Source organism: Oncorhynchus nerka, linkage group LG11 (assembly GCF_034236695.1).
Source record: "Oncorhynchus nerka isolate Pitt River linkage group LG11, Oner_Uvic_2.0, whole genome shotgun sequence".
NCBI lineage: Eukaryota > Metazoa > Chordata > Actinopteri > Salmoniformes > Salmonidae > Oncorhynchus > Oncorhynchus nerka.
This window is the reverse complement of record NC_088406.1, coordinates 49114221-49142114: the sequence shown is the minus strand read 5'-3', so window position 1 is coordinate 49142114 and position 27894 is coordinate 49114221. Positions and strand designations below refer to the sequence as shown.

The 27894-nt window shown below is 41.9% G+C and overlaps 1 long non-coding RNA gene across 2 annotated transcripts; it reads right to left on the bottom strand.

Annotated features, from left to right (window-relative positions):
* Positions 1-22263, bottom strand: LOC115137057 (uncharacterized). 2 transcript variants are annotated; one of them, XR_010465093.1, is made up of 4 exons: positions 22082-22263; positions 8571-8646; positions 8140-8192; positions 1-7414 (listed from the first exon to the last, which is right to left on the bottom strand). It is a non-coding gene; the product is annotated as an uncharacterized LOC115137057 (long non-coding RNA). The 2 variants fall into 2 exon arrangements; XR_003864751.2 differs by having other exon boundaries at positions 8571-8651; positions 22082-22261.
* Positions 22264-27894: the final 5631 nt, after the last annotated feature.

Here is a 27894-nt window from a genome sequence, read left to right as displayed (position 1 = left end):
TTCACATACACAACTTCTTTCTTGTATTTTGTATGTACTAGAAAAGGTGACACACTAAAATAGCAATCATATATATACATATATATATACAGTTGAAGTCAGAAGTTTACATACACCTTAGCCACATACATTTAAACTCGTTTTTTCACAATTCCTGACATTTAATCCTAGTAACAATCACCTGTTTTAAGTCAGTTAGGATCAACACTTTATTTTAAGAATGTGAAATGTCAGAATAACAGTAGAGATAATGATTTATTTCAGCTTTTATTTCTTTCATCACATTCCCAGTGGGTCAGTAGCTACATACACTCAATTAGTATTTGGTAGTATTGCCTTTAAATTGTTTATCTTGGGTCAAACATTTAAGGTTGCCTTCCACAAGCTTCCCACAACAATTTGGGTGAATTTTGTCCCATTCCTCCTGACAGAGCTGGTGTAATAGAGTCAGGTTTGTAGGCCTCCTTGCTAGCACACACTTTTTCAGTTCTGCTCACAAGTTTTCTATGGGATTGAGGTCAGGGCTTTGTGATGGCCACTCCAATACCTTGACTTTGTTGTCCTTAAGCCATTTTGACATAACTTTGGAAGCATACTTGGGGTCATTGTCCATTTGGAAAACCCATTTGAGACCAAGCTACAACGTCCTGACTGATATCTTGAGATGTTGCTTCAATCTATCCACGTAATTTTCCTACCTCATGATGCCCTCTATTTTGTGAAGTGCACCAGTCCCTCCTGCAGCAAAGCACCCCCACAACATGATGCTGCCACCCCCGTGCTTCATATTCTTTAATAGAACTCAGAACACTAAAATACAAAACCAACAAGAGAACAAAATTAAACCGAAACAGTACTGTCTGGTAACAGATACGAACAGAAATGAATCACCCACAACTCAAGGGGGAAAACAGGCTGCCTTAGTATGGTTCTCAATCAGGGACAACGATTGACAGCTGCCTCTGATTGAGAACCATACCAGGCCAAACACAGAAATACCAAATCATAGAAAAAAAGAACATAGACTGCCCACCCAACTCACACCCTGACCAACTAAAACAAAGACATCACAAAGGAACTAAGGTCAGAACGTGACAGTACCCCCCCCCCAAAGGTGCGGACTCCGGCCGCAAAACCTTAACCTATAGGGGAGGGTCTGGGTGGGTGGGTGTCTGTCCGCGGTGGCGGTGGCGGCGCGGGACGTGGACCACTCCATCATAGTCTCGGCCCACTTAAGTGGCGCCTTGGAAGCGGCGACCCTCTCCGCCGAGCTCTAACTGGGGACCCTAGCAACGGGTCCCGAATGGACGGGAGATTCCGGCAGCACCGGACAGGCGGGAGACTCCGGCAGCTCCGGAGTGAAAGGCGATTCCGGCAGCTCCGGAGTGACAGGCGGCTCCGGCAGCTCCGGAGTGACCGGCGACTATGGAGAATGGATACAGAATACAAAAAGTACAAGAGAAACAAAATGAAAACCGAAACAGTCCCGAATGGTGCAAACACTGAAATGGAAAATAATCACCCAAAAATCACAGGTGGGAAAGGCTACATAAGTATGATTCTCAATCAGAGACAACTAACGACACCTGCCTCTGATTGAGAACCATACCAGGCCAAACACAAAAACACCACATAGAAAAAGGAACATAGACAACCCACCCAACTCACGCCCTGACCATACTAAAACAAAGACATAACAAAAGAACTAAGGTCAGAACGTGACACAAATGATGTCAATTAGCCTATCAGAAGCTTCTAAAGCCATAACATAATTTTGGGAAATTTCCAAGCTATTTAAAGGCACAGTCAACTTAGTGTATGTAAACTTCTGACCCACTGGAATTGTGATACAGTGAATTATAAGTGAAAAACTCTGTCTGTACACAATTGTTGAAAAAATTACTTGTGTCATGCACGAAGTAGATGTCCTAACCGACTTGCCAAAACAATAGTTTGTTAACAAGACATTTGTGGAGTGGTTGGAAAACGAGTTTTAATGACTCCAACCTAAGTATATGTAAACTTCCCGACTTCAACTGTATGTATATATATGCTATATATATATATATATATATATATATATATATATATATGCTATAATTGCAGTGATAGGGAAGTGTATCTATTTCCCTTCCCCCACAGTACAACTGTTGACCAATAGATAGTGAGTTTGGTACCTTTATAAAGCTTTGGCAATAAAGACACGTATTGAATGGGAAATTATTTGCTTGTTGTATAGCCTATAGATCAATCTAGAAGAATAGGTGTAAGGGTGAGATGGTTATACTTTTCTTTTGTGTGAACATGCTGACTTTCCAGTTTCTAAGACCCGCTGTCTGTCACACTGTGGTTGGTGCAGTCCCACAGGCATGAACAATGCATGTGTACATGCTTTCACAACCTGCCCTACTTAGCACACTATATAGCCATCACACTGCACCTGATACAGTCATGTTCTCAGAAGGGATCAGACAGATTGTCTCAACTAGTGCAAAGATGACTTGATCCATGTCATACTGACCCAAATGGTGCTTGCTGACTAGTCAATGCCAGCCATTATGACACACAAAAAAAGGACCACCTTCACTTACTAAACTCAGGCGACTGCACATACTGGTATTACCATCAAAATAGAGACAAACCCATGCTGCGCACAAGGACCTTTCTGTACTCATTAGAGCGTGTTTGTGCGTGCAGTTAGCACTCCCACACGTCTTATTAACAAGTCTAAAATCAGCTGCCGCCCCTCTGCACAGCTCCCTGAGAAGTTAACAGTCTGCATGGACAGGATGTTGTGGTTGTACTGGTAGCGTGCACTTCACACCAAGAGGCGAGAATGGAGACGCCATGACGTGAAGGTAAGAAGAAAAACAGAGGCACCGCTATGAGGGTGTGCAGTTTCCACCCGGGCCCATGCCAACTTTGACCAGTGTCTAGATACTATGTAGCCACTATTAGTCTTGCTCAGTTCTTTAATCAACCTTCAGTTGAAGTTAAAGCAGGTACATTCATCTCAGTTATGAATGAGAACTTCCAATTTTGACATGGTCCCTGCGTCTAAGTTGATATAAAAGACGAAACCGATCAACATTGAATTATTCCATTGTGCCATAAAAAAAAAAAAACGTTTTAGTGCCGTTATAGTACAATACAATACAGGGTACCACAGGCTAACCGCAACGCAAGAATACAGAGGAAGTGTGCAGTTCCTCCTCGACACAGTCCAAAGGGTGTTTGCCTAACAGTATTCAGGCCAAGCACAGACACTGACGTCAGAGAGCCTTTACAGTACAGCCGCCAGAGTGTCCTGACCTAAAAGGTACAAGAAAGTGAGAAATGGAGTCCTACGTCCCTTCGAATGAGGGCAGCTACAAAACACGAATCACTGTAGTTTCTTTGGACTTCAAAATGCAGACAGTGAACTGGTAGAGGGCAATAGTATGTGCGTCTAGTATATGAGGCGAGCTAAAGCCACAAAGACACAGACCTAATGGTAGAAGTAGTCATGTCTTTATATTTACATATGCCTAGTTAAATCAAATAAATTAACATGGCAGATAAGCTTGGCTACACTACGACTGGCCTAGAACTACAGAGGTGTAAAAGATTGTATTTTGATGAGCTGTCACTTGTCCCATGTTTATGGTTAACATTGGCCAGCTTACTGCACCTTGCCAACTGCACCTTGCCAAATCAGGTGAGCGTTCTGAATTACGTCATTCTACAAATAATTAGTCCGGTGGAAACGCTTCAAGAACCATGTAGCCTTTTTAAGACAGAGCTTTCTTCCAGGGAGTCTCTTTCCCTCAGTCTGTGGAAAAACATGACACAGGTCCTATGATTGTTTCATGGTCAAGGTTAAAGTATGTCAACCTCCTTCACTGATTTGACCCATGAGCTAAAAATGACCGTCGATAAGGAGAAGTTGATCTTTAACCGAGTTAAGTCATTTTATTTCCCCTTTGTCTGCCCTTTGCTAATCTGTATCTCATCCTTACTAACACGGTTTCCCCTGTGATTCTATTGTGTGATTACAACAGGCACTTCATTCAGAACCTGTTCCCGTGTTATTCCTCTTTCTACTATAGATCTACTCTACTATTGATTGTGTAATATGTATTTAGCATGAACTAACACAACATCCAGGGCTCTGACCCAAACTTACTAGTTAAAAAAAATAAAAAATCCCCCACCCCCATCCAACTCCCTCTGCCCACAGCTCTCCCCTTTCAACCAGCTGTGATAATGGCCACATTTAGAAATCCAAGGGCTGTTATTACTCACAGGCAGAAACACAAACTCACTCTGCAAACACTTGGCCCGAAGGCCTGGTATACAGAGTCAGAAAAAAATGCTGTGTTTGTCCCCAAAGGATGGCAAATAAGGGTTGTGAGGAGGTTCGACTAGTGAATTGGGAACAACACCCTCCTAGCTCACAGCTGTGGGAGACGTACACCACAAACCGCCCCTTGAACAACCTGCAGAGCCACCCGCCTCTGCTCTTCCCTCACCTACATCGTGTTACACACAAACACTGCATACAGCAGGCTACATGAGGCAACAAGCTCAAACTTTAAAGCTACGAAGTATGAACGTCCGTCTATGGGTATGTGTGGGGTTGTATGTGTGTGTACGGGTGAGAGGGAGAGTGAGAGAGACGGATACGTAGTTAAGACATGCGGCCTGCAGAGAAGGTGAATTAAAACGTTCTAATGGCGGTCAACATTGTAACCAAGCACCAGTTAGTGCACACTCAGATGTTTAGTATGTCCCCATTTGTATTGTGGCTGACGGACACTGAGTACACCAAACATTAAGAACACCTCCCTAATATTTAGTTGCACCCCCTTTTTCTCTCAGAGCAGCCTCTATTCGTCAGGGCATGGACTCTACAAGGTGTCGAAAGCGTTCCACAAAGATGCTGGCTCATGTTGACTCCAATGCTTCCCACAGTTGTGTCAAGTTGGCTGGATGTCCTTTGGGTAGTGGACCATTCTTGATACACACGGGAAACTGTTGAGCGTGAAAAACCCAGCAGGGTTGCAGTTCTTGACACAAACCGGGGCGCCTGTCACCTACTATCATACCCCGTTCAAAGGCACTTCAATCTTTTGTCTTGTCCCTTCACCCTATGAATGGCACACATACACAATCCATGTCTCAATTGCCTCAAGGCTTAAAAATCCTGCTTTAGATTGTCCCCTCCCCTTCATTTAAACTGGTTGAAGTGGATTAAACATGTGACATCAATAAGGGATCATAGCTTTCACCTGGATTCACCTAGTCAGTCTGTCGTGGAAAGAGGTTGTTGATGTTTTGTATAATATTTTAGCATTATTTATACACACTGTTTTTCTGTCTAGGAATGCAAGATCTACGGTAAGCTAAGCTTGTCTTTCCAGTTTTCTAAATATCGGTAACTGGGTGGGGCTATTTAAAATAGGGTGTTGGTTGTCTGAACAGACAACAGACAAAGACGGAACATGGAACAAACCACAGTCACCCCCAAAAAAAGACAGAAGTTTAGTAATTATTTCACCTGACCTTACTATTCAACATTTCCATGCAATCATTTGATGCCTTATGTAAGGGGCCTTGAGACAAGAATCTATGTGAACAGGTTGGCTTCAAATTTCAAGTCACTGGAGTATTCGTACAGTAATTCTTTCCAGTAATGCTGACCATTTTTTCATGGATTTTTCTTCACTGAGAGAAAACATTACCAGCGGGAAGGTCAGCAGTTTGTGCTTGTACGTGTTTGTCTGTGTGTGTCTGTGTCTGTGTTATGACCTGTATGAAACCTCTGCTGCACCCCCACCATTCACTAAGTGGTTCAGTGGAGTATAGGTCCTTACAGCAATTTTAACTCAGTCATAGAGTTCACTATTTGCAATAGTATGACAAGGATTGCGATTGTGACACATGACATGAAGAAAATATTCTCTGTAAACTTGTGAACTTTTCCATTGGAATAATGTAGTAAACCTGCATGGTTTCATCATTGTTTTGGGGGAGTATTCTAGATCTTATATCACTGAGGCATTTTGACAGGTTGTTTTGACATTGTTGTCCTGTGGATTTTGTGTCATGTGAGGCCTCGTCCCTACCTGTGCCCCACCCAGACTTCAAAATATAACTCTGTGATGGGTTCTGCCCCTGCTGTGGGACTGTATAACCCGTTTCACCAGCTCAGAGACTTGCCCAATCAAAGACAGCTCCATAAGTCAGTCCCGCCTCTTTGCACAACGCACGCCTAGGGGTAAGGCTGTAAACCAGGGACTCACACTGGCCGTTATTCCACCAATCAGATGATATCGTATGAGTTTTCTTTTGTATTATTTATGACGCTACAGATAAATCTACCAATCAGGTGCCCTGTGTTGTATAACCAATTACTTCTCAAGTGTGTCCTATTTCATTGTGTTATGAAAATGTTCTCTATCAATTTTGAGGATGAAGAGGTGTGTCTTACTGTTCATAGCAAATGGAAAAAACAAGGCTTCATTTGTCACAAAATAATTGTGATAACTACAGTAAAACTCTGTCACACTGACCCTTGTTCCACCAATCAGCTTTGTGGCAACATGATTTGTAGTGCACTCTTAATTTTTTTTTTGCTATGGTAGAACTTAAAAGGGTTCTTCGGCTGTTGCCATAGGAAAACCCTTTGAAGAACACTTTTTGTTTCCCGGTGTAACCTTTTTGGGTTCTATGTAGAACCCTTTCCACATACGAACCAAAAATGGTTCTCTTATGGGGACAGCCGAATAACTTTTTTTTTCTAAAAGTGTACCATTGCTTAAGCTACCATGCAGCAGAGCCAAGTTGTATTGCCAATTAACAGTCTGGGATGCTGTTAGATTTCCTTAGATTTGTCCAGATTTCTGTTTTTTATTATGAAAGGTTATCTCTCAAATTTTACAATGTTATTGGGAAAAACTACTACATTTGCCACCAAAGAATTGTGATGACTACAGTAAACCACACCAGGCAAATATTTGCAGTTCGGTTGACCACAAGGGCTATTTTTTCCCTTTAAGAGCTTAAAAAGGCCCAATATTGGCTCTGTTCCAATAGCACATTCATGTTGTTCTCACTCTTCACGTGTGGGAACGGGATAAACCTGTATCCTCATCAAAAACAAGATTCACTTTCTTCTGCTGTTCAACACGTGGCACTTTTGAGAAGCGGTAAACCAAGTTCTCAGAATGTGCAGAAATAGCTGTGAGTATGGAGAAGAATGAGTGTTTGTCTCAGAGCTAGCGGGTGGGTAAATTGGTGAGTGTGGAAGTAAGTGGGTCCTCTAAGTCTGAGTCATTGTGGCCTGTGACGAAGCCTCAATGTTCATTCCACCTCATGTGACTCTGTTTCACTGTGGTTTTGGCACAGCGTTCGGGACTTCAGATGGATTCATCTGTGAGGGAACAAAAGAAGACAAATGGATTGTCTTAGTGTTCGAGACAACATCACAGACAATCAAAACAAGAAAATAAATGCTTAGATGATTGCACGCTTTGTGTGTGTTATTCCTTCAAAATAACTTCCTTATGTCTCAAATTCCCTAGGTGTTTGTGTTAAAGGCAGAAAAAAAGAACATTGCACATTTGACAAAGAAGCACTGTTGAAAGGCAGAATAAGCCATATGGTTACGACAAAGCCAAGGAATGTCGGACCACCTGATTTACAGCAGTGATTCAGTACATAGTAACAAAAAGTAGTTATAGCGGAGATATTAAGATTTGTCACAAACACATGCAAGCTTTGGGTTATTCCATCCAGGCTTAACTAAAAATGAAAATAGAAATATATTATGGTGTCACATGACCTATTAGAAGAAAAAAATCGAGCATTTTACAAAATAGACAATATGGACACAAAATAAAAAGCAAGCCTACAGGCTGAAAAGTTCACTAGAATTACGTAATTAATGGAAGAGATGTAAAGAGTTTCACATTTACCTGTTCAAATCAAACATTACAGTCACACCCATCAATGCCAAAACACTGGTAGACTGAGTCAACATTAGCAGTGGTATGTTTCTGGATGTTTTTGCCAATAAAGCTTCTAATGTACATCCAGTGACAACAAAGTGTAGAACTTGTGAAGAAACATTTGTCAGGTTGAAAAGAGATCACCCACCCCCTTGATTTCATCATACGTTCAACTGCCAGTCATTTGTAGGCTTTGGGAACCTAAGAATCACAAAAAGATTTCTGGTTAATTAGTGTGTGTTCTTACAAGCAAGTGTGTTAATCTCTCTTCCTTGGAATTGTTGTCAGAGTTCTTAGAAACCTGGGGATGTACTCTTAGCCACACTGGCTGACTGGGGTGGCAGGGTAGCCTAGTGGTTAGAGCGTTGGACTAGTAACCGAAAGGTTGCAAGTTCAAATCCCCGAGCTGACAAGGTACAAATCTGTCATTCTGCCCCTGAACAGGCATTTAACCCACTGTTCCTAGGCCGTCATTGAAAATAAGAATTTGTTCTTAACTGACTTGCCTAGTAAAATAAAGGTAAAATAAAAAATAAAAATAAAATGCTCTGGGCAGCTTGGAATGAAAAGAAAACCCACCAATTGAGCAGTAGATCTTTCCTCCCATAGACCTCACGTCCACAGGGCAGGAATGCAACTCTCACCTTCCTCCTCACTGATCTAGGAAGACAGACGTTTTGCTTTAGTTCTAGGCTCTTCATAGTTCTTCATGATAAGTGCTGAGTGGGGCGCGTGGGTGGGGCGCAGAATAGCATAGTTTGAACGGTACCTCCCTGGTGACATTTTCAACATATGGCCTGAGGTTTCAGCCGGAGGAATGAACTGTGATATGGTCTCTGGGGAATGGGAAACTTTCAGGGTTTTTGACAGAGTTTCAGTGCCGTGGTAGATGGACGGAATCTAAATCCATACCCCCAGAGTATGTACTTTGGCTAAATAGTGTAAACGTGTAATTATGCACATTCTTATATTATAAAAAACAATACTGATTAAAAAGGATGTGGGTGGTGTCAATATGTTGGCACATGGCTTCTGAAAGCAAATTTATTTTGCCAACGTAAATCCAAAAACTTGCGTCAGCATTACATGTTCTCTATCATTTCAATTATCCGGTCCACCTTTTATAGATCCTAATGGAAAATGTAATAATGTATGAGGAGCATTCAATACTTTATGGCGAGCATCACGTTACAGTTTCATCTCATTGGTCATTAGGCGTTGACAGGTGTTTTGTTTGCTTTGAGGTTTTGCTGATTGAGGAACTAGTAATGAAGCGTGTTATGACTTGGTCTCTAGTAACAACAAGTGTACACCCTTCTCACCGTATCACCAAGACAACTCAAACAGACAATATGCTGAATTTAGAAATGCAATAGAAACCAGGAACATTCTACTCTGTGTGGCCGCTTTCAAATACGGCAAATGTGTAAGACAAATGTATAAATACACATTTAAAATACAAGTAACGTACGCAAAGTTGGTAACCACACAATTTGTACAGCAGATTATTTATTTGAACAGACTTACCTTAGGTTTGACTAAACTTCATGATTGCCCCTTTGTTAAAATTGGCTAAGAATTGAATAATAAACACTTCATTTCCGTACCTCTAATCACTAATGGCATAAATTGCAGAAAAGTAAGACTAAATTGTTACCTCCATTACTACCACACATCAGCACAAGCCAAAATATTTGTCCCACCACCACACCCTCCATAGGCCTAGTCCTAAGCCCTTTGCTCACTATCATACACCTCCAGTAGGCCAAAGCCCAAGCCTTTAGCCCACTACCATACCCCTCCATGCGGTAGGCCCATGCCTAGGGTCTTGATCCGCCTCCTCTCCCAGCATCTGCCGATTGTTTGACAGGGCCCTCTTCGCGACGTCTCCTAGCATCTCCAGTTGCTCTAGCTCGCCCTGTGACTAACACCTCTCAGCTATATTTCACTAACAAATGAGAAGACCTTCCAGACGACGGGCAGAGAAGAAGAACCAAGGACGGAAACGAAAAACATGTGGGAAAGCCTGGACTGCATTTCATACAGAAAAGGATACTCCAAGAAAAATCGGAACATTCCCCAGACCCCTTCCTCCATTTAAGAGGGACTTGAACCTCTCATAAAAGCTCTCTCAGTATGAATGGCTTGATGATCTTAACAGAAAGTGATCCAGTATTGTTATGCATTTGACTGACGAGTGAAGGTACATAACTATACCTAACATACACATCAATTTAATTAGTCTTGTATGTGTGACCTTGTCATTATTTTTCTTAGGAAATAAAAGTCCTTATTACACTATTGCTAATACTGTACGTAACACTAACACTACTGTGTACATTTCTACAACATTTGGGGTACTTTGCACTCTGAGCCAACAGATATAGGCTTACAAATAGGGTTTTACTGTCATAACATTAAGAGGTCAATAGGTTGTTAAAAAAAAAGCCTGAATTGAGTGAGTGAGTGAGTGATTAAGTGAAAAAAGCTAAACATTTGTTCGTATGCAGGTTATTATCAACCTCAAAACTATGCAAGGAACTCTGGGTTAAACACAAGCATCAGTCAAAGCTATGTTGTTCTGAAGACATTAAATCAACCTGTTTAAAATGGTGTACTAAATCGGTATGACTGAAGTGGGATAAGGAGAAGGGCAGAGGGGGGAATTCTCTGGCAGTGAGCGAGTCAAACCTCTCTTTCAGCTGGAGTCCGTATGACACCAGCCCAAAGGCAGCCATCTTGCAGCATTGCAGGCATTCCTGTGATTTAAAGCAGCAGGGTGAGTCACTGTGTTCGATGCAAACACGGCCTCTGATTCACACCCCGGTGACTAAGACCCCAAACGGACCCCACTGAGAGACGAGGAGTGAGGAAAGGAGAAGCCTTTATCTGTCTGCCATCTCCTCTGCCCGCCAAAACACAGGAAACCTGATAAGGGGACAAAATGCAATGCATTTATTTCCAAAGCTAATTGTCCATTGCCCAACAAATGATTTTTGGTTGACCTCAAAGTATGCCATGAGTCACTTCCCTAGTTGGCCCAAGTCTTCAGTCTACAACTGTTTCTAGTGACATTTCATTGCTAAGATTGTTTAGTAGGCCTATAACCTTTCTCTCAATAATTCTTAATGAGTTTGTACCAGACCAGTATAAAGCCGTGAAGATGTGTCAGAAAACATTTCTAACCTAAATTAGCCAACTCGGCACACATACCAATTTCAATGCATCATGATTTGAATGATCAGATCTTTTCACTTTTCTTACAGCTCATTAAAATGTACAAAATTGCCAAACAACAAGACACATCCTTTTTCTCTCTCTCTCTATCTGCACACTGTCTGACTTCCTGCCTGCTACCAACAGAAACAGGTTGCACCTGCTATGTGACATCATAAAATATCTTTCCTCCATCATATCCTTACATGGTCTCTCCTATCGTTGTTATGCAGATGACACCCAGGTCCCACTTCTGACACCCAGGTCGCGACACACATCTCTGCATGTGTGGCAAATATCTCTGCTTGGATGTCGGCCCACCACCTCAAGCTCAACCTCGACAAGACAGAGCTGCTCTTCCTCCCGGGGAAGGCCAGTCAGCTCTAAGACCTCGCCATCATGGTTGTCAACCTTCCCAGTGTGCAAAGAACCTTGGCATGACCCTGGACAACACCCTGTCATTCTCTGAAAACATCAAAACAGTGACTCGACCCTACTTCACACAGGAAGCGACACAGGTCCTAATCCAGGCACTTGTCATCTCCAGTCTGGACTACTGCAATTTGCTGTTGGCTGGCCTCCCTGCTTGTGCCATCAAGCCCCTTCAGCTTATTCAGAATGCTGCATCCCGCCTGGTGTTCCACATTCCCAAGTTCTTCCATGTCACCCCATCCCTCAGCACACTCCACTGGCTTCCAGCCGAAACTCGCATCCACAACTTGCCTACGGGGCAGCAAGAGGAATTGCCAATCCCTACCTTCAGGCTATGCTCAAACCCTACACCCCAACCCGAGAACTCCGTTCTGCCACCTCTGGTCTCTTGGCCCACCCCAATGGTGGAACCAACTTCCCCCTGAAGCTAAGACAGTCCCTGCCAATCTTCCCGAAAACATGTGAAACCCAACCTCTTCGAAGAGTATCTTAATTCCACAGCACCCCCCCCCCCCCCCCCCCCCCCCAAAAAAGGCTTTCGTGAACTAACACTTTACCTTTTCCCTTTACTAACTTTGACTTTGCTGATAGCTACTTTGAGGAAAAATGTACTTACTATGACTGTGATGTGTGGTTGTCCCACCTAGCTATTTTAAGATGAAAAGCCCTAACTGTAAGTGGCTAAATTATGGTTCTTGCGCAATGGACGACACACCTCAATATCCCTTCTAGATGTTTTCATACTCCTGTTTCAACAACTGATACAAAGACATAAAACTTCACACACATGGTTAGATAATCATTCTTAAATCGAATGCCAAGTAAGGTTTTGATCAAAAGATGACACATTGCTCATCTAATAAAAATAAATACACTTCATTAAGTTGTCACTTGAAAAAGCAATTCCTTTGTATGTCAGATGGTACAATGCTATATGGTGTTAAGGGAAAGTTGAAAAAGTCCACGACCCACACACTTCAACCTGGGCAGTTTGAAGCTCACCTTAGAAAGATATGACCTACATATCAAGACAAAGAAAGTTTTAGATTTTGTGACAATTCAGAAAATATCCATAGGTGGAAGATAATTTACACCACATCAAAAGGGCCAAACAGACATTTTCCATTCCCCTTTCTTTTTTTCAATTTAAAGTTTTATTAAGTTTTCTTGTTTTTCAATAAACCAACAAAACACATTCCACATTCACAGATGTGACAGGCTTAAAAAAATATATATATATAATAATAAAAAATTATAATAAAAAAATAAAAATCAGAGCTCCTAAATTCTAGTACTGTTGTTTGCCATCCAAAACAACAGAGATTGGCCTGTGAAAACTGAAGGATTCATTATGCAGATATCACCCATTTACACAACTGCAGCCTGCGTCACAGCATTACTCTGATACTCTTTGGCTTCTTGCTTATTACCTTTCCTGACCCTGATAACTCCCCTTTTAAATCCTCACAAACTTTAAGAGGAGCTCAAAACTAAATCCTCCCGAGCGGTCAGATGTATTTCTTCCTTGTGTGCCATGACATGAACTTCTCTGATAAGGTAGAACTGACTCAAGTGTCCATGAATCCACCCTTGTCCTAGATGGAGGTGATCATATGTCCCTTTTCCGTCCCCCTCTAGCCTTCCATTCGGATGGCTTGGCAAGGTTCGGGATACAGGAGGCCGGAGTGTTGGTTCTGTTCAGGAGATTTCACTCTCACATAACCACGTCAAACCCAAGCACGGCCAAAACAATCGGGCTGTGGAGGTTTGCCTCCTTAAAACGGATTTCGTATGAAATAATCCCAGGCTCTAAAGTCTCACGCACGTGGCCCGGGATGTTTGATGTGTGGATTATTGCTCAGATTAAGCCTCCCCTTTAAAAAAGAGGCACATTCAGTGAGAGGTTTGATGTAGTGATAAAAAGACACCAGTGACCTGCTTTGATGTGTAGGCCCCTGAATCTGAACATACACCAAGCCTGACACTCCCCACAGTGACTGTATGTGCATGCCCCAACCAGAAGCCGTGGATTACAGGCAACATCTGCACTGAGCTAAAGGGTAGAGCAGCCGCTTTCAAGGAGCGGGACTCTAACCCGGATGCTTATAAGAAATCCTGCAATGCCCTCCGATGAACCATCAAACAGGCAAAGCTTCAATATAGGACTAAGATTCAAACCTACTACACGGACTACAACGGGAAGTACAGCTGCGAGCTGCCCAGTGAGACAAGCCTACCAGACGAGCTAAATGACTTCTATGCACACTTTGAGGCAAGCAACACTGAAGCGTGCATCAGAGCACCACCTGTTCTAGACGACTGTGTGATCACCCTCTCCATAGCCAATGTGAATAAGACCTTTAAACAGGTCAACATTCACAAGGCCGCAGGGCCAGCGGAATAACCAGGATGTGTACTCCGAGCATGCGCTGACCAACTGGCAAGTGTCTTCATCTGTCTGTAATACCAACATGTTTCAAGCAGACCATCATAGTCCCTATGCCCAGGAACACCAAGGTAACCTGCCTAAATTACTACCAACCCGTAGCACTCACGTCGGTAGCCATGAAGTGCTGTGAAAGGCTGGTCATGACTCACATCAACACTATTATCCCAGAAACCCTAGACCCACTCCAATTTGCATACCGCCCCAATAGAGCCACTGATGACGCAATCTCTATTGCACTCCACACTGCCCTTTCCCACCTGGACAAAAGGTGGGAATTCTATTTATTGACTACAGCTCAGCGTTCAACAGTATAGTGCCCTCAAAACTCAATGGGACTAAACACCTCCCTCTGCACCTCCCTCTGCAACTTCCTGACGGGCTTCTCCCCCCGTGCTGATCCTCAACACGGGGGCCCCTCAGGGGTGCATGCTCAGTCCCCTCATTACTCCCTGTTAACCCATGACTGCATGGTCAAGCACAACTCCATCACCATCATTAAGTTTGCAGACGGCATAACAGTGGTAGGCATGATCACCGACAATGATGAGACAGCCTATAAGGAGGTCAGAGACCTGGCAGTGTGGTACCAGGATAACAACCTCTCCCTCACAAAGACAGTCGTAAAGGGCACAAAAACGTCTATTCACCCTCGAGAGACTGAAAAGATTTGGCGCATGTGACAAATACAATATTATATAATTTTATTTGACATAAACCCACAGCTATGCCCTTTGAGGGCAGAGTGCATTTCACAGAGCAATATATGAGCAATATTTGCACTTCACAATCATGGATAAACAGTCACGTCCATGGGCATGGGGAGTAGGAGTCACTGGTAGATGGATAAGAGGAGTGGACTGGAACCAGGTTTCGATGAAGGGAAATGTTTATGCATGGAATTGGATCGGGTTAGGTTCTAAATTAACCTGCTCTTAAATCGGGGTATTGCAAATGAGGGACAATGTCAGCTGAATGTAAATGTTTCAGTTATAATAAGTTACTGTCAGATTTTAGTTTCTCTATCAGTACATAGTGGCGGTCAGTGCCGTTTAAGATGAGGAAGGACAATGTTTTTGTCACGTCTAATCAAGGTGGGTGGAATCAGGCGCAGAGAGCAGATAGCGAATAAAGTTTATTCTCCGTTGAACAAAACAAACACGGTGAACCCAAACACACACATGGTGAAATTATCCAACACAGGATAACAGAGTAACCGGAGAATAAGAAACACAAAAACACCGATAGACGAAAATAATGACAACATAAACAATCCCGCACAAAACAAGGGTGGGACAACCTACAATATATACAGACACTAATTAACTAAACAACACACAGGTGCAACCAATCAGACAAAACCAACAGATAAACGAAAAGGGATCGATAGTGGCTAGTAGGACGGTGACGACGACCGCCGAGCACCGCCCGAACGGGTAGGAGAGCCAACCTCGGCGGAAGTCGTGACAGTTTTTTAATGAGCATGGCCTTATTTCCATTACAGCATATTGGATGACTGTCATTCATATTCCATTCACCCAGCTCAATGTAACATCAATAGGTTTAGGCTACTACATGATACTCAAATGTTCCCTAAACCCATCATGAGGTTGTTACAACAGGTTGAGAGAAAAATTTGAGTAATCCAAACAGTGACACATTCAATAGCACCTTGCACACTCTTGCCTGCATCTAGCTGATATAGGGTGTAATCATTAGTTCAACAGTTGCAAACGAGAGTTTTTATTGGACAAATTCAAGTATGTTTATCCCAGTTTCATTCTCTATTTTCGATACATTTTTCAACAAATTCGGCAAATCGAATAGACCCCAGATCAACGCAAACACGGTTCACTTTCATAGCAACCACATACAAACACCATGTTCATTTTGATGTATAATTCCTTCTCGCAATCTACACGCTCTGAAGTGGTGGAAAAAGTACCCAATTATTATACTTGAGTAAAAGTAAAGATATATAGAGTATATAGCTATCTTTCTCTCACTTCTCCTTCATTGTCTTATGAATTAATTTCTTCAAAACTGTTCAACTATTGTCCTTCTCTCACTTTGAGTCAACTACTCACCATATTTGTTGCACTCCAGTGCTAGCTAGCAGTAGCTTATGCTTTCAGTAGTAGATTCTTTGTCTGATCTTTTGATTGGAATGACAACATGTCAGTTTATACTGCAAGACCTCTGATAGGTTGGAGGATGCCCTCTGGAAGTTATTACTGTGTGTCTATGGAAGGGGATGAGAACCCTGAGCCTCCTAGGTTTTGTATTGAAGTCAACGTACCCAGAGAAGGACGGAAACTAGCTGTCATCCGGCTACACCATGGAGCTACCCCAGAGATTGCTGTTGAGGCTACAGTACATGACCTTCATTGCAAAACAGTGTGTTTCAGTCAATTATATCGTTTTATCAAAATAGTATAAAATTAAAAAAATTCACTAAGGAGAATGGTCCTCCCCTTCCTCCTCTGGGGTGCCTCCACTGGTATATACAGAATATAGGCCTTGACAAGAAAAACATGAACATGATCCAGCGTTTATGACATCTACACAACAAACAGTAACCTCCTTCACACCTCTTCAATGTTTTCACCCACTTCACAAGGTTCCCTTTAAAAGCCTGAGGGACTGTGTATGTGCGTGTGTGTGTGGACGTGTGTAAGTATTTGTGTCTATGTGCACACATTTGCTGTTATTGCTTAGCCTTTCACTTCTTTCTGCTGTGAGTGTCAATAGTGCCATGGTGGCAAATACAGAGCATACGTGAGAGCACCGGCAGCAGGGAGAAGCTTCCTTCAGGAGACAGAGGAACTACACAGACTTTTAATAGGGGGAACACACATACGCACCTAGGACCTAGGAGACATACAAGACGGCGTGTGAGATATCGGAAAGGTGTTGCACTGTACCTTTGGCCTACTTTAATGTGAGAAAACATTCATAGGGAGACGCCACCTGACAAAAGAGGCTTCAGATCTGATTGGTGAAAGGGATACACCAATGACGTGTGGCGTTTTCAAATCCACTGTGCTTCAATTTGAATATCTAAAATATTCCCCGCTTTAAACGTGACTACTGCATACATGACCTTTCCATAAAAGTATGGGGAAGTTATGTTATGGGAAAACACAGCTCAACGTGTCGACACAACCATTGGTATTTACTACTGCTGTTGTGATTAATGCTATTATGATCATTTATGATATTTCCACATTTTTCCCATCAGACATGGCTGATGAATGGCCCAGAGTCAGGCACCAGTGTCGGACATTATTCAACATGATATACAGAGAAGAACCAGCAGCACAAATCCCAGAAACGCTCTCCTCACACATCAAACTTTACCCTGCACATTTTGCCTCCCCTACCATACATGGAAATACTTCTTTATTTTAAAAGAGCAGACTCTTGATTGATTGTGAGTGAGTGAGTGAGTGAGTGAGTGAGTGAGTGAGTGAGTGAGTGAGTGAGTGAGTGAGTGAGTGAGTGAGTGAGTGAGTGAGTGAGTGAGTGAGTGAGTGAGTGAGTGAGTGAGTGAGTGAGTGAGTGAGGGAGCGAGTGAGGGAGCGAGTGAGGGAGCGAGTGAGGGAGCGAGCGAGTGAAGTAGGGCCTGTTATCAGTGGAATGGGGAATGTTGACAGGCGGGATTGTGCTGAGATAGTGCCTGCACATCAGGCCTGGTGTGACGCATGGCAGACACGCCCACTCCCTCCCTCCATCCATCTCTATCCCCCTCTCCTTCTAACTATCTCTTGCCCTTTTCTTTACTTTCCTCCCCTTCCAGTATGACAAAATGTTTCTTTACCTCTCATAAAATAATGCTATCCTCCCATAGCAATGGCGGTTAATTGACATATCAAAGGTTTTGGGAACACACTCCGTTCTCCCTTTATTTGATTTCCCATCTCAATTGAGTTCACTTGCCTGTGTTTCCCTATACAGGATTTAGAAGCACTGCTGGTGTTATGAAACATTTAGGGGAAGCTGCCTCCCTTGGATTCCCAATAGCACTCATCTGCTTTCCTTTTTCTCCACTAGACCAGAGAAAGAACAAAAAATCTGGTGTTGCGCAACCACTGTGAGAGCATTCAGGACGTTTGGTTTCATTTTCCTTCTTCTGCTTCCCGTCTCTCCCACCCCTCAACCTCCTGCTAGGCAGCGCTGGCCCCACTTCCTTGAGAGGGGAAAAAATTTAGAAATATGATAAAGAGGGCAAAGAGGATTGGGAAGAAAGAAAAGTGAGAAAGCATATTACAACTTCAGATTCTCATATTACTGAAGAACCAGGGAGACTCGCAGAAGGTTTGAAAAGAGAGAGACAATGAGAGAGAGAATTAGAAAGAGGGGGAAAAATACAGCGACTGGAAGGGGTGTTGACATGGAGCTAAATTACAGCGGGGAGTTCAAATAAGCACGGCCCATAGGGATTAGTATATGCTATATGTGCTAATACACAGAGTCTTCATAACTTCAAGCCTGCCAAAGAACCACATGAAAACCAATCCAACACTGAAATTCCATTGATATTACTGAAACTGAACAAAACTGGTCATGACGTTTGAAACCTAATCTTGAGGAATAGTACTATTTTCATAGGTGTGACCAAGGATGACAGAGGTATTACTATTTTTTGCATAAAACACCTCAAAAAGGGGTGTAAGGCTGAGTCATAATCTGTGGTCAAATACCCATACTAACATACTGTATACTACATACTTAATGAGTATATACTACATACTATTCTATATACTGTTTGTTCGTTTAAGTATACTGTAAAGCGTCCTAGCGCTTCGCCTGTCTACCGGAAATTGATGCTGTTGCTATGCAAACCTCTTGCTAGCAAGTTAGCATAACAAATGACTAGCTAGACGTTTTCCGACTTGGCGTGTGTTCTGAAATTCAATCTGGAGTGCCAGAGGGCGCTCATAGTGCGCTCGGGGCATTTGTAAATTCAGAGCATTGTCAGATTGTCTGTTTGTAAATTCAGAGCATTTCGCTCTTGGAGCGTTCAGAGCGCACACTGAACGCTCTGGCTGAGGAATAGGGTTGATTCGAGCGTTCTGATCTTACAATGGCAGTCAAGCACCCAAGCTAACTGGCTAATGTTGGCTAGCTTGCTAGCTACTTCCAGATACAAATGAGAAAACGCCTAACTGACCATTTTACTTGCCCTAGAAGAGCTGGTTAGGCAGGTTTCATGTTATCCAGAGCATTGGTGACTGTAACAGTGCTGCTGGCAACAATTTAATTACGCTTTTTGCCAAGGTTTACTGACACCGGCCATCTCTGAAATTGAAGTATGGCCAGAGTGAATTTACAAAAACACCATAATGTTAATTGAGAACGCACAACGACTACACCACTTAGCTAAGCTAAAATATTATGGGAATAATCAAGTAAATAAACATTGGGTAGTTAGTTATATAGCATATAGTTAATATATTAACAAGTTTGATGTATTATTAGCCAACTAACTTTAGGTAGCTAGCTAACATAACGATAACGTTGCATACTGCTGTAATGATATGCTATGTGGTGCGTAAGAATAGCATAGCTAACAAATTGTCAGCCAACATAACATGTAAAGGTTGCCTATTTGAAAAGTCATTACTTTATTACATTGCTCAACATTTTCTTAACATTTTTCCCAATTAGTTAAAGCAATGAATTGGATGAAGCTCTCGTTGGACTTCGGCTACATATTTCCCATCATTTTCTTCAAATCTGAAAACGATGTGAAGCCACTCCCATTTTCAGAGGAATTGCATTATGTGCCCTAAAAGTACGGAAATAGTGTCAACATCCGGGAACTTATAGCATACTAACTATATCCATACTATGAGCAATAAGCATACTTTAGACTCAATTTACGTCACAAATAGTACAGTGAGTGCGGTTAGTATGAGTAATTCGAACACAGCTATAGTCTTACCGAACACTAAGTGGGTCCACATCCGCACAGTTATCATCCAGCAGTACGGCACCTGACCATGAATACAGCTATGAGTGAAACATGGAAGAACTCAGAAAAGGGAGTGTGTGTGCTTGGCCATAGCCCAAAGAGCTCTCACAGAGGTTAGGTTTGAAAGCCTATTGCATGTTATGAATAGATACACTTAAAAATACACAACTCTGCAGAACATAACTATTTCACACGGATGAGAAAAAAAACATTGCACCATAGGAACTGTCTCCTGGCAGTGTCTGACCCCTTTGTCACAAGGCGTCCCCACTCTGGACACAGCTACATGGTTCACTGACAATAATGTTCCCTACTTTATACTGAGTGAGAGAGAGCATGAGAGAGAGAGGGACAGAGAGAGACTATGAGAGCTGTGCTGCTGCAGAGTGAGTGGGACTTCCGACCTATCTCAGGACTGGCAGATTCTGCACTCAGCTTTGACTGCCATACCACACTTGCCTGTGAGGGGATGGCTCAATCATTCCCACGGCGCCTGGCCATTAGGACCTAGGATCATCCAAGTTATTAAAAAGAACAGACTAGCACTGCCTTTAGTTACACCTATAACGAGACAAGAATTGAAATAATGATCAAAATAGCCACTTCACAAGACAGTGCTGAACTTATTATTGGAATCATAGAGGCCTTTCTTGTATTTTTTAAATTTAATTATCCCTCCCACAAATGGTCAAATCTGCGATGATGTCACCATCCACCATTTGTGAATATTATAGAATGACACTGCCTTCCATGTGCGATGCCACACGTGTGGTCAAAATGTGGCTACATGTCGTGTGATCACGTCACACCTGTAAAGCAGTGATATTTGTATAGACTGTATTGAGAAGGGAAGTGCCACACTGACATGTCAAGCCTCAAATATCTGTAATTCAACATGCTGGATTCTTCAAAGACTATCTAGTTTTCCACGCAATCTTGAACCTTGAGTGAACCTGAATTGTGGTACAATTCCTGGGACAATATTCCACAGCATTCTTTCCCCCGACAGGCTAATGATCCCATTTCAGACCTCTGCTCAGTGTGAAAATAGTGCGTCAGAAATTTGACCCCGATGGACAATAAAGGACAGCATCATTGGCACTGCGGGGTGTTGTCACTGCGAGGTGTTGTCACTGCACGCTGGGCCACTATATTCAGTGACAGGTGCATAGAAAAGTTAAGGAATACGGTTTTATGCTTGGATTGACAAACAAGCATCCACATATTAACTGGCACAAAGCAAGTGGGTTATGTGTCTCGGTTTTGATATTAATTGATAGCCCATTTTTTCTATAACAGGGAGACAGGGCACAGTAGCCTGTGTGTATTGACATCCATTCAGGTTTTCCAGGTGCGGTAGACAGTGCTGTGTTCAAGAGGGGTTGCGTAAATAAAAGGGAGGTAGCATCAACTCACAGAGCCAGTATGTGAAAGACGAGGGGTGGTATTCCATATATAAGGCCATGTTTGTTCCTCAGGGAATATTTCACACTGCCAAAATGTGTTTCGAAGGGAAGTGTAAAAACTGCACCTCCATAGCGAAAACAGAGTGGCACAAATGCAATCCCTCTGAGGACCGCTAGAGTAAGCTACTGCTTTGACTCGCTGAGGTAATTCCAGGAAACAGACATACCTGGAAAACATCATGTACCAAAGTATTACCCAATTTCAGTTTTTTTTTTCTCCCAAAAGCAAATCTTTTAAAAAGCATTTCAAACTGAACTTTTGAACTCAGGGAGATTAACCTCACGGACAAGTTACCCAGTGAGTTTGTCAGAACAAATCCAATAGGCTAAGGGAAAACATACAAAGGCAATAGACGAAAACGGTTATCATACAAACATTATAGTCAATGCAGAGCAATACGTAGCTACGGTACAGAACATAGGCCTACTATACAGCACAAGTCCTCATATACACCTATTTCACAAAGACACACTGATTTCAAACAAAGGAATAGAACACGGAAACACCTCTTGACAAAATAAGAGCCACTGTGTTTCTAAGGGGGAGACTCACCGTTAGTAATGTAATGCGAGCAGGAAAGGAAGGTACTTTCCCTTGTAAAAAGGTCTGTAAATATGGGCTCGTGACCAACTGCAGCAGCTGAGTCAGTCGATGCCCTCTGTCCTCCTCCTGTAAGGTCATCCCCAATGAGAAGAGTATGTGGTGCAACTGACTCATATTCAAGCGCACTGATGAAACTGAAACCAAGCAGACAGGAGTATGAAAAATGGGGGGAAACAACCATGGAGAGCTTGGTGTGTAATAAAAAGGGAATACTTTGGATTTGGATTCGATTTATTAGGATCCCCATTAGCAACAGATAGTCTTACTGGGGTCCGACATATAACGAAAAAGACATAACAGACAAATGACTTTACAATATACATACAGTACCAGTCAGAAGCTTCCATTAGCAAAGGTCGATGTCTGCACCCCCTCGGAAATCTAATTAGCAAAAAACATATATATATCCCCTACAACTCTGTCAGTTTAAGCGAGAGATACAGTACCAGTCAAAAGTTTTAGAACACCTACTCATTCAAGGGTTTTTCTTCATCTGGACTATTTTCTACATGGTAGAATAATAGTGAAAACATCAAAACTATTAAATAACACATATGGAATCATGTAGTAACCAAAAAAAAAAAATGTTTAAAGTAGACATCCTTTGCCTTGATGACAGCTTTGCAAACTCTTGGCGTTCTCTCAACCAGCTTCACCTGGAATGCTTTTCCAACAATCTTGAAAGAGTTCCCACATATGCAGAGCACTTGATGGCTGCTTTTCCATCACTCTGCGGTCCGACTCATCCCAAACCATCTCAATTGGGTTGAGGTCGGATGATTGTGGAGGCCAGGTCATCTGATGCACCACACCATCACTCTGCTTCTTGGTCAAATAGCCCTTACACAGCCTGGAGGTGTGTTGGGTCATTGTCCTGCTGAAAAACAAATGATAGTCCCACTACACACAAAGCAGATTGGATGGAGTATCGCTGCAGAATTCTGTGGTAGCTATGCTGGTTATGTGTGCCTTGAATTCTAAATAAATCACTGACAGTGTCACCAGCAAAGCATACCCACCCCATCACACCTCCTCCTCCATGCTTCACGGTGGGAATCACACATGCGGAGAACATCTGTTCACCTACTCTGCATCTCACAAAGACACGGCGGTTGGAACCAAAAATCTCAAATTGCACTCATCAGACTAAAGGACAGATTTCCACCGGTCTAATGTCCATTGCTCCTGTTTCTTGGACCTTCTTATTGGTACCCTTTAGTATTGACTAATCTTCATGTCTTAAAGTAATGATGGCCTGTCGTTTCACTTTGCTTATTCGAGCTGTTCTTGCCATAATATGGACTTGGTATTTTACCAAATAGGGCTATCTTCTGTATACCACCCATACCTTATCACAAGACAACTGATTCGCTCGAACCCATTAAGAAGGAAAGAAATTCCACAAATTAACTTTAAACAAGGCACACCGGTTAATTGAAATGCATTCCAGGTGAATACCTCATGAAGCTGGCTGAGAGAATGCCAAGAGTGTGCAAAGCTGTCATCAAGGCAAAGGGTGGCTATTTTGAAGAATCTCAAATATATAACACATTTTCATTTAACACTTTTTTGGTTGCTATATGTGTTATTTCATAGTTTTTATGTCTTCACTATTATTCTACAATGTAGAAAATAGCACAACATAAGAAAAACCCTGGAATGAGTAGGTGTGTCCAAACTTTTGACTGGTACTGTACTTGCACACTTAAAAACATTACCATGTAGTGTGTGTGTGCACGTCTATCAGTTACACATTAAGGTCAGTACATACACACAACAGGTAAGAAGTACATTTCCATTTGAGTGGAAGTTATGGTCCACAAGTCTCTAAGAGCTTTTCACACCTGTTATTATTTTTTTTAATGATTTAAACTCTGTCCAGTTGGTTGTTGATTATTGCTAGAAAGCCATTTTCAAGTCTTGCCATAGATTTTTCAAGCCGATTTAAGTCAAAACTATAACTAGGCCACTCAGGAACATTCAACGTCCTCTTGGTAAGCGACTACAGAATATATTTGGCCTTGTGTTTTAGGTTATTGTCCTGCTGAAAGGTGAATATGTCTGCCAGTGTTTATTGGAAAGCAGACTGAACCGGGTTTTCTTGAACCAGGTTTAGCCTGTGCTTAGCTCTATTCCGTTTATGTTTGATGCAGTCACCACCATGCTTGAAATGATAAAGAGTGGTACTCAGTGATGTGTTGTGTTGGATGTTGCTTTATTGCAAACAGGATGCATGTTATGGAATATTTGTATTCTGTAAAGGCTTCATTATTTTCACTGTCATTTAGGTTAGTATGTTAGCAGGTTAGTATGATCCATCCTCAGTTTTCACCTATCACAACCATTGAACTCTAACTGTTTTATTGTCCACCATTGGCCTCATGGTTTCCTTCCTCTCCAGCAACTGAATTAGGAAGGACACCTGCATATTTGTAGTGATGGGGTGTATTGATACACCATCTAAAGTGACATTAATAACTTCACGATGCTCAAAGGGACATTCAAGGTCTGCTTTTGTTTTGCCATCTACCAATAGGTGCCCTTCTTTGCGAGGCATTGGAAAACATCCCTGGTCTTTCAGGTTGAATCTGTGTTTGAAATTCACGGCTTGACTGAGGGACCTTATAGGTAATTGTATGTGTGGGGTACAGAGATGAGGTAGTCCTTCAAAAATCATGTTAAACACTATTTTTGTACACAGAGTGAGTCCATGTAACTTATTATGTGACTTGTTAAGCACATTTTTACTCCTGAACTTAGACTATGAATATTAAATATTCAAATTTTGTTGACTCAAGACATTTCAGCTTTTCATTTTTAATGAATTTGTAAATATTTCTAAAAACATAATTCCACTTTGACATTATGAGGTTTTGTGTGTAGGCCAGTGACACAAAATCTCAATTTAATACATTTTAAATTCAGGCTGCAACACAACAAAATGTAGAAAAAGTCAAGGGGTGCGAATACTTTCTGAAGGCACTGTAAATACTGACTACAGTACAAGAAAAAAAATGGATTTAGGTGTTGAGTCTATTGACAGTGCTGAACACAGATGTGTCTGGACACAACCATTCACTTATTTATGTCTTGAGCAGCATTGAGAGGAGTTACAATAAGAGCAGCTCACTATGAGCTGACAATTTTGTCAACAATAAGATAACTGCAGCATAAAAACAGTGAGTTTAGCTGAGACATTTGATAACTGGGTCATTTGAGTCACTCCCAGGTCACTTAGCATAAGTGGTATCGGTGAATGATTGTGTGGGTTAATGATTTGTGGAAATTGGGACAAAGGACATGGCATACGTGATTTTCAGTAACAATCCACAATGCACAAAATGTGATTTCTGTATGCATTTACATGGAGTTACATTTATAGTTTTGCTTTTACTCATCTATTTGTTGTTGGGCTGCTAATACAAGCTATAAAAGGTGCTTTATAAAATGCATAAATTTCAATTATGTCAGATTTTTTTTTTGCATACGTTTTTGTAATAATTTCCCTAATTCATACCACAGCCTCCCCACCCCGTGCACATGTCACCATGAGTGTTCATAAGGGGGTTCCTGCCTAAATATGCCTATTGGGATGTCTATAGTGTATAAGCTGTACCTTTGCTAAGACTGGAAAGCCCCAATGGAAAGCTTGGCATATCGCACATTGTTGCGCACCATAGAATGTCCCTTGGGGTTTAGCTAGCATGTATATTTGTGTGAGCACGTGTGTATGAGCGAGTATGCCGCGCCCCTCCCCAACTCACCAGGAGCAACTTCCCATACTCTTGGGACCGGGGAAGAAAATAAACTTGGAGAAAAGATGCACACCACTTCACAGTTTGAGAAACTAAAGAAGTGGATTGGGAAACAAAATAGAAATAAAGGGAAAGAGAAGGCAAGGAAGAAAACATTTTCAATTTCTCATGAACCATTTTTTAAATATAATTTCCAGACAAATTTGACAAGGTAGTGGAAGCTTGGGGTTATTTTTAACTGGACATGAGTAGGCATGCCTGCCCTACCTGCTTCTGTGGCCGGGAGTTATGTTGCCTGCAATTAATGAAACTTGAGCTTTTCAAGGCCCCTGATGGACACGTCCCACTGCTGTTGGGATATAATGTAAAGGAAAGGTACACTGTGACCACTAAGGTGACATTAATGTAAAGGAAAGGTACACTGTGACCACTAAGGTGACATTAATGTAAAGGAAAAGTACACTGTGACCACTAAGGTGACATTAATGTAAAGGAAAGGTACACTGTGACCACTAAGGTGACATTAATGTAAAGGAAAGGTACACTGTGACCACTAAGGTGACATTAATGTAAAGGAAAGGTACACTGTGACCACTAAGGTGGGAAACTGACATAATATGTCTTGGGAGGGAGGGACATAAAGTGTTTCTGCCTCAAGTTTGTGTTTCAGTTCCACATCCACCCCTTGGCTATATAGGCAATGAGGAGTTGGCTTACAGGAATATGTATACAGCAGTTACTAAACATCATGTTAGGCCAGTCTCTGCACCCATTTCCCCTCACATCGTCTCCATAATAAAACCTTAATACTGAGTTAAATATAGGCTATAGAGTTTAGGACACAACCAGATTATACAAAAACACTATTCAGCAACAACGGTGCTGAAGTCAATGTATAAGCATTTTGAGGGAGTGATAGGGTCCAAGTGAAATGAGCAGTTTCCTCAAACATTGAATAGTTGAAACAGTGTTCCTTCTGCCATTAGGTAGTTTGGCAATCAAATGACTCAATTGAAAGAGCTCAACGCACATCCAAGTGTAAGCATTTCAAAGTAAATATGTGACTTTCTATCGCACTTCCTTGTTAGACTTATGAACTGTGTGACAACAAACCCACATGACAAATAGAGATACAGTCACCTCTAAGAACTGTAGATCAACTCAACATGGGCCAGTTGATCCATGGGACATTGTCCCTGGATATATTTTGACTGGATATGTTTTCAAACCCTCTCACCTTCTTCAACTTGACACTATTTACATGAGCAAGTGTAGCACAACTAAAGTACAAAATACTCTCAGAATGTAGTCTACTAATCAAGGCAGAGTGGGTTATTCCACACTTTAAAATCGGGCCATTGTTGTGCCTACTTTATTGGTGTTAGCCAACGGTAGTTAGCAGCTGAGTTAATGCCAAAATGACTTATTTAGCCACACAAATTCAGATTCGTTTCTCACACGTGTGAACAGTGCTATGTCAGGCAAGGGATAGACCCATGGTTTCATTGATGGTTAAATAGCAGAAACAGAAACATAGTCATTATCCAAGAGTTTCCTGCTATCGAGGGATTAGTAATCACATTGTCTGTTTACCATTGGGCTACCAGTAACACATATGGGGAAAAAAAATACTTACTGAGCCTTGTCATGGTACCACACACATGACTTAGCAAACCCTACATGATATCACAAATAGAAACTAAACAGTATCCTGATAAACCCTGTGTTTCAAGTCTAGACTGATTACTGGATAATGTTATTTGTTACAGTAAGATCATACTAAAGTCATTGCTTAAATGGATTCATATCACCTGTCATGACATTGTCATGAAAATGGACATACAGATGGAAAAGCAGATACATTTTAGGCCACCTTGTTAGATCTATAGTCTACATGACCACCATCCGGTCTCCAACTAAATCTAGGCTACATGAAATTGACCATGTCTGTTTTGTGCCAAAGTGTGAGCGTAATTGTCTGAAGGTGCGATTGAAAACATTGACTTT